Raw genomic sequence first — 8,819 nt, 5'->3', positions numbered from 1 at the left:
GTCATTGAAGCCAATGCAGTGTTTTTGGTAGAGTTAGTAAGATCAGAACTGATGTACACCTAAAAAAGCTGCCCCAAAGAATAAAGACGCAACTGAGAATTGAGACCCACATGTGGGGAAAGCTTTATATTTTCTACCCACTCATGGCATTCTTAAAACAGAGAAGACCATATGAGTATGAGAGAAAATGATTCCACACACAGTAATACTACCAAATACACTAGTTGCAAAATATATCAGAATGTTATTGATGAGGGTATCAGAACATGCAAACTTGATGAGGTGACCTACTTCACAAAAAATGCTGGAATTTCCAGGCCCATGTAGAAAGTCCACTGCAACACCATCTGACTGTGGAGGAGGACATACCCAATGCTAATGAACAGGGAGAATAGAATCAGTAGTCCACAGAAGTGGAAGTTCATGGTTATCTGTACCTCAGGGGGTGACAAATGGCCACATAGTGATCATAAGCCATTACTTCAAGAAGAAAATTTTCCAAACTTGCAAAAGTCAGGATAAAATTATGTAAGGCAGGTTGTATAAGTGATGCCCTGATTCTGTGCTTGAATAGTCATGAACATCTTTGAGATCATGGTTGTGCTTAAACAGATGTCAGTAAATGACAGATTACAGACAAAGAAATGCATAGGAGTGTGCAGGTGGGAATCAGAGATGATAGTCAGGACAATTAGTAGGTTTTCCAGGATGGCGACCATGCATATGGACAGGAACAGAATGAAGAGAAGAGGCTGTAGTTCTGGATCCTCTTCACATCCATAAGAAGGAATTCTGAAATATCTGTTTTGTTTCTGGGTCCCATGTTGTTGATGAATCTGATGGGAAAGGTGGACTGACAACATAATCATATGTCTGTTTTCTGGTCCAGCAGAAGAAACATCACCAGACGGAAACACTGTTTTGAGATGCGATGTACACTAATAGGGAGAAACAAGAATAAATGCCCTCTGTATGCATATTATTCTGTTACTTAAAAAAAATCTTGAAACATATAGCTCAGTGTCTTCCACTGTTAATTCCCACAAGAGTTGACTGGTGGTCATTTTTTTACATTATACTATACATATTACTCAGATTATTTGAAACAATTAGTAATCTTATAAAGAGAAACAGACTAGGGAGGCAGCTGAAGATTCTGTCTGGATCCCCTGAAACCTCAGAGACAGGCACTTGAGACAATACATAGGTCAAGAACCACGAATGGGAAGAAAAGTCACCTTTACCAACATCCTGCCTTCCACCACCACAAGATTTCAAGTAAATATCACAGAAATTTGTAACAATCATATTGTTTTAGAAAAATCAGATTTCTACTCAGAAGGAAAATGGGCTCAGTGATGGTAGAGTGAATATGAGATTAGCAAATGAAAGGTTTTTTATTATTCGTGCAAAGTACAAAAAACGTGATGAAGAGAGGCAGGAGGACAGCGAACGACTTAGTTCTAATCATCTGATGTATGTACTCTCATCACAGTTTTCCCTGGATGAACTTGTAGTAAAATACATGCCCTCACTTTCAACTATTGACTAAAGGAATTTAGGTTTCCTAGCTGACATCACCGTGAAATTATGTTTGATATGTCCCCTGAACGTACCATCTGGGCGATCTGTCCTCAGGAAGGCCAGAGAGATTGAGTGAGACCCAGGCTCCCGAGAAAGAGGGATCACCCAAAAGAGGAAGCTCAGATGGGCTACTTTCTTTCACAGGAAGGACAGTTGAAGGAGGTGGTCACAAGCAGATTGTAGTCTCTGTGTACCTAGATGCTCAATTTTCAAAGCTCCTCATTAGCCAAGCTATTTTATTTTCACTGAGATCCCAAGACAGTGCAAATCCTTAGAGATGAAGTCTTTAGAAGGGAGGAATTCAAGATGGCTGCTTCTCTGACCCTATGAGACCAGGCACACGGTGTATTTTTCTCCATTTGTATCTGCTCATCTCCATTTCAAATTCTTGGCAAATATGGACACACCATTATTTTCTAACTGGATTCCGGTCTTCTTTCCTTAGTTATGAACAAAGACATTGTTATTTAATCAAGGGCATCAGGAATTCAGATACACACTGGAGGGGTGAAAATATAGTGTGTATCACATATATACACACACTATATACACACTATATATGATATAAATAATGTATTTTAAAATAAAGTGAAGTTATTGTAAAAATCCAAGCACTCTAAATATTTCTTGAAACTTAATCTTCACTGTGTGTATTTTATATAGTAGATTATTATCTGTTCTCTGTAATGACTCTATCTCTGATCAATACAGAGAGATCTGTTACTACCTTTTTAGATTTTCACAATCTTCTCTAATTTCACCACAATAGTTTCAATATAGTTTTCTTCGCCTTGGGGGACTGTGGATTGAACATTAGCATAAACATAAAATTTACCATCTTAACCATATTTAAGTATACAATTCATTAATGTTAAGTACTTCTCATTGTTGTGCAACCAATCCTCAGAAATCTTCTCATCTGGCAAAAATAAAACTCTATATCATGTAAATAAGGCCCAAATCCCCTGGTCCTCTCAGCCCCTGGTAAACACCATTCCACATTTTGCTTTCCAAATTTGAATACTCTAAGTACTTCATGTAAATGGAATCATTTGGTATTTTTATTTCTGTAACTGGCTTTTTTACTTAGCGTGATGTCCTCAAGGTTCATCCATGTTGTGAAATCTGTGAGAATGTCTTTCCTTTTTAAGGCTAAATAATATTCCATTGTATGTATATACCATCTTTTGTTTATCCAGTGTTCACCAATGCACACCCCAATGGCTTACTCCACAGAGGACCCTGGAAGCTTTCACCACTGAGGAAACCAACAGACAGTTCAGCAGCTTCAGATTCTCCACAGCCTTTGTCACTAAGTGTCCTGCATGTCTTTCCTTTCAAAGACTCCGACAGCTTGAGTCCTACCCCATCCTTACCTCCAGGATGACTTGATCCTGAAATCCAGATGGCCACTGAGCATACACCTACAGCTGGCTCCAGCACCCACGGTTGCACATGTGCACGTAGCCAGTCCCATTTCCTGTCACTGTCCCCTACCCCCATGCACACCCATGGCTATCCCTGTAGTGGCACAAATGCATACCACTAGCCCCAGAAATCACAGCTGTGCATACACAGGCAGAGAGACTCAAGCTGTATTGCTGTACTCTTGCACCATGTGTGTACCCACAGCTGACCCTGCCAATGGCCATGGCCCTCATCACAATGCAATTGTCCACAGGTGGCTTGTGCCACCATGCAGGAGACTGCAGTCAGCACTCTTACCCTGGCTACAAGTTAGTTGGTGCCAGTCAGCTAAAAATAAGTTGACTGTGGTAAAAGAAGTCCCAGTGTCTGTCAGTTAGAATCATGTAGTACATTGTAATACAATTTGACTGCTTTTCTGATAACTCACAGTTTACTGTAACAATATTGAAATCAATGACCAGAATTTCACCAAATTTCCCATAATGTTGGAAAATATGTCAAAATGAGTACTTTGAGATTGGGAAAAGTTCATAGTGATATCCTATAAGAGAACTAAAACATGCTTACTACATGTTTAGTGTAATTTTTTATTGTGGTAAAATATATATATAACATAAAATTTGCAATTTGATTTTAAGTGTGAAATTTTGGGAGAAAATTGCATTCACAATATAAATAAGACATCTTACATTGGGACAGAGGTAAATATAAGACCTATTGATCAGAAGATGGAGCCCAGAAAGAAACCAACACATAAATGGATAGTTTATGAAGGAACATCAAAATGAATCTGGATTCCTGTCTCACAGCAAAGGCAAAACTAAATCTCATGAAGAATATTGTTTCAAATGTAAAAGCCAGAACAGCAAACCCTTGTGGTTGAAGTAACTGTGAGTTTCATGAACAAGACCTATTGAGTGCAAGCCATTTTGGAAAACAATGGCAAATTCAGCTACACTAAAAATAAGCACTCTGGTCATCAAAAATAAATAAATAAATAAAACTATAAAAGACATCCCAAAACAAGGCAAATATCTAAAAAGAGATTTTCAGTGCTTATCACTAAGATTAATATTCTGATAAAAGAGGTCACAAGCATCAATTAGAAAAAGATAAACAGCATGGTAGAAGTCCAGAAACAGATATTTAACAGAGTATAAAATAAATACGTGAAAAACACTATCTACTATATATAGTAAGAGACATATATATTAATGAAATCTTTTTATACCCAGCAGATTACCAGGATACTTGAAAATGTCTTGGTGATGATGTGATTGACCAGGACTTTCTAATGTATGTGTACGTGTGTTCATTGACTTCAGAAAACTCTTTGGAACTACTTAAAGAGGAAAAGTGCTATTTTATATTCAATATTACCATCTCAATTATAATAAACTCTCTAATTTCCACCAGGAGACATATAAGAGAATATTCAAACAGGTTTACTCATAACACCAGGAAACTGGTTACAAAAAGTATAAAATTTCCAGAGTATCAGAAAGGATACCTATTTTGAAAAGATACCATAAACAGTGTAAAAAATCCAGAGTATTGGAAATGAATTAGTTACTGCTACTATGAACAATATGATTGAATACAAAAAGTGCAACAAAGAGGAAAAACGTCAGGACATGAAATATATACCCTAAGATTTAGCAAGTTGGAAAACAGGCAGATTTACAAATTGGACAGGAATACACAGAAGGGTGATAAGTCAAAGATTTTTAAACCCATTGCCTGTTTCATAGGAAAAATATGATCAAATACTGGAAATTTTATAAAATGCAACCTAAAAGAACTTTAAAGAAAATTATAAGTACAGAATACAGGATAGCATCTGACACTTGACGTGACAGAGTGTTGTGACTGGAAGACACTTCAGGTGCATTCTATAATGGTGGCATGGCTCTATTTTTAACCCCTAGATAGATAAATGAGTTTTTATTATGTTATTATTCTTTCAGAACTACAGGTAGATTTTTATTCAGTACTTAATATTAAATTAAAAAGTAAAATTAGGGGCCGGCTCCATGGCCGAGTGGTTAAGTTCGCGCGCTCCACTGCGGCCGCCCAGGGTTTGGATCCTGGGCGCGGACATGGCACCGCTCGTCAGGCCACGTTGAGGCGGCGTCCCACATCCCACAACTAGAAGGACCTGCAACTAAGATATACAACTATGTACGGGGCGGGGGGGAGGTGGGGGGAGGATTGGGAAATAAAGCAGAAAAAAAAAAAAAAGATTGGCAACAGTTGTTAGCCTAGGTGCCAATCTTTAAAAAAAAAAAAAGAAAGGTCTATCATATCCTTAATTCTAAATACATTCTCCCATATTCATTCAATATGGAATTCACGCACTTCAGACTTCAGAGGTCATCAGAATCTCACAGGGTGCTTACTGAAGAGGCTTATCCCTCACATGTTTCCATAGAGATTCAAAGTTGGTAGTTCTTCAGTAAGATTTGGAAACATGTCGTATGTGCAAAAGCCCCAGGTGATTCAACTCTGTGGGTATCCTCTGAACAGCAGTGCAGGAGGCACTGCACTAGGAGGTACCATGATTCCCAGGCAAAGCTGTATTCCAGATGTGCTACTAAAAATAAAACAACCTCCTCAGCCTCCAATGATGACCAGAACACAAGGATCTCATTTGCTCTCCTTTGAGACTTTCACTTTTCGCCCCACATGCATAGAGAGCCTTCTTTGAAATATTGTGATTACAAGAAATGTGATCAACCTAATTGTGCTAACCGCCCTTTCTCCTCTCTTGTTTTGCACTCAACAACTCCTTCTCACAGTAAAGTATTTCTCCATAAAATAAATTTCCTCGTAAAGACACATCAAAAAGTTTTGCATGAGAACCCTGAGTGCAGCTAATGTTCTAAGACATCAGTGATATAATTAATTTTATTCAAGTGTGATCTTCATGAGGACACCAGCAGAGATAAATAAGAAACACAACAAGATCGATGATTAAGAAGAAAAGTGAAAATTCACCAGATATATTTTTACAAATCAGCCAATGAGAAAGTTTCAAAGCTAAGAAGATGCCAGATTACCAACCTTTGCTTCGCCTGCCTAAACAGTTTGTTTTTTTATTTCTCAGAGCAGCAAAAGAAAATGTGAAAAATAACATAAAAGAAAAATTTACTTGCTGAAGTATGTATTAAAAATCCATGAGAACAGTAGGAATACAAATGTATAAACATAGGCAAGTATAGAACACAATGACACTAGTTAATTTTGTTAAGTACTTGACATGTGTCAGACATTGTCCTCAGTGTTTGCAGTGCTTGTGGAGGTGGACCAGAGACCAAGAGGAACACTTCATGCAGTCAATCTAAGACTCTCAAAGTAATCATTTTCTCCACATCAGGAAGGAGATATAGAAGAGGAATATGATCCTATTCACAGTGAAGGGATTTAAAGGTATATATTCTGGATGACCCTATACAATACTAAGTATCAAAAGACCTAAGGAAGAGGAGTCAGATTACCTTCTCTGGTCATGATGTCTTGCTATGATGTCTGCATCTGTTGCAGCCATCTGGGCCAATGAAGGGAGCTTGTCCCAGTAAAAAAAGGCACCCATGGAGGAGTAAATGAATTTTCCTCTACATTTTCTACCTCTGAAGTCCCTGTAAGGTGAGATAACTCTCTTTATTGCCCTGGTATATTAGAATCAGGGTTACTTTCTCTAAGAAGAAACAATGACTTTCTCACTATTCAAAATCAAGTTCCTGACAATCATCTCTAACCTCTAATAATCACATTATAGCATGTTGATAGATGATAAAACTGAATATAATGGATGCTGATGTTGCCCTGCACAGGTACAGTTGACCAGCGACAGGTCTCAGGAATCACTGGAGTATGAAAGAACAACTCTTCCCATGTCTCACAGTAGACTTGTCTCTGGGGCATAATTCACATGGCCCTAGCCATGAGATCAGACACAATCAAGTCTTTGCTATGACCACAGACTTATTTGATCCTTCTCTGGACCTATCCAACATCTCCCATTTTTTCCTCTGATGTCTCAACAATATGAGCATAAACCTTGCTTCAGTTCACCTCCAAGGACCCCACCAAAGACACTGAGCTTAGGGAATGGAACTCATTTTTGAAACACAACAGCAGGTTGGGATTCAATCTGAAGTTGAAATTCACTTACCTTTTGTATTATCCAGTCATTTTAGAAGAAGTTGATGATACAAGAATCAGACATTCTGGCTTGCCCATATTTCTGTCACTTTGACTCATTCTAGAAACCCTAGTTCAAGGCAGGTCACACAGTCACCAAAGAGAAGATGTCCTACTGATGAGTTTTCTCAAGGCTCCCTTCACGTCCCTGTTCCTCAGGCTATAGATGAAAGGGTTCATCATTTGAGGGACAACAGTGTACATCATTGAAACCACTGCAGTGTTTCTAGAAGAGTTAGTGAGAGCAGAACTAATGTTAACTCCAAAGCCTGTCCCATAGAATAAAGAGTACTGAGAGGTGAGAACCACAGGTAGAGAAAGCTTTATAGTTTCTAGTCACTGATGATATTCTCAAAACAGAGGATACTATTTGAGCATAAGAGAAAATAATTCCACACACAGGAATACCACCAAATACACTGGTTGCAAAATACATCAGGATGTTATTGGTGAGGGTATCAGAACATGCAATCTTGATGAGCTGAACAACTTCACAGAAGAAGAGGGGGATTTCCAAGTCTGTGCAGAAGGACAGTTGCAACACCATCAGACTGTGGAGCAGGGCATCCAGAATGATAATAAACAGAGGGAGTAGAATCAGCAGTCCACAGAAGCGAGAGTTCATGATGATTGTGTACCTCAGGGGGTGGAAAATGGCCAAGTAGTGGTCACAGGCCATTACTGCAAGAAGGCAACTTTCCAAACCTGCAAACACCAGGACAAAGCAGATCTGTGTCAGGCAGCCTGTATAAGTGATGCTCTGATTCTGTGTTTGGATGTTCACCAGCATCTTTGGGATTGTAGTTGTGCTTAAGCAGATGTCATCAATAGACAGATTGGAGAGAAAGACGTACATGGGGGTGTGCAGATAGGAGTCAGAGCTGACAGCAAGGATGATGAGCAGATTTCCAAGGACGGTGACCAGGTATATGGACAAGAACAGACTGAAAAAGATGGACTGCAGTTCTGGATCCTCTGTCACTTTCATGAGACGGAAATGTGAAACATGTGTTTCATTTCTGTGATACATATTGTTGATGAATCTGATGGAAAATGTGGAGTTACAAGACAATTGAATGTATGTTTTCTAGACCAGTAGGAGGAGCATCGCCAGAGGCAAAAATCATCTTGAGAAGGGAAGGAGACTGAAAGATGGGAATAGAAAAGATGTGTGTATGTATATTAATCTTTTCCTTTAAAAAAAGAAAATTTGAAGTTGATATAGCAGAATGCTAACAATCATTAATTCTAGAAAGGGTTAACAGGTGGTCATTTTTAAAAAATTACACTATGTTGTTCTGGTTATTTGAAACCTTTGGCAATTGTATAAAGAGAAACAAATAGACTAGGGAGGTAGCTTGAAGATTCTATCTGGATCTCCTGGGAACTTAGAGGCAGGCCACAGTGATAATACATACATATATCAAGAACCAGGAATGGGAAGGTAAGATCAACTTTACCAAACGTGCCCTCTCACCACGAGATGGCAAGTAAATGCCAGAGTTAAAGAGTTACCTTGTTTTAAAATTGGTATATTGCTACTCTGGAAGAAATGATCCTTGTTATAGCAGGAATTGAATATGAGATTAGTAAATGAGAGGTGC

The 8,819-nt window shown here is 38.5% G+C and overlaps 1 pseudogene; it reads right to left on the bottom strand.

Moving 5' to 3' along the window:
* Window positions 1–7,308: 7,308 nt before the first annotated feature.
* Window positions 7,309–8,245, bottom strand: LOC103566563 (olfactory receptor 7G1-like; annotated as a pseudogene).
* Between the last annotated feature and the right edge of the window lie 574 nt (window positions 8,246–8,819).

The sequence above is a fragment of the Equus przewalskii genome, chromosome 6, assembly GCF_037783145.1.
Source record: "Equus przewalskii isolate Varuska chromosome 6, EquPr2, whole genome shotgun sequence".
Classification (NCBI taxonomy): domain Eukaryota; kingdom Metazoa; phylum Chordata; class Mammalia; order Perissodactyla; family Equidae; genus Equus; species Equus przewalskii.
Note: the sequence above shows the minus strand (reverse complement) of the source record. Positions and strands in the feature narration are given on the sequence as shown.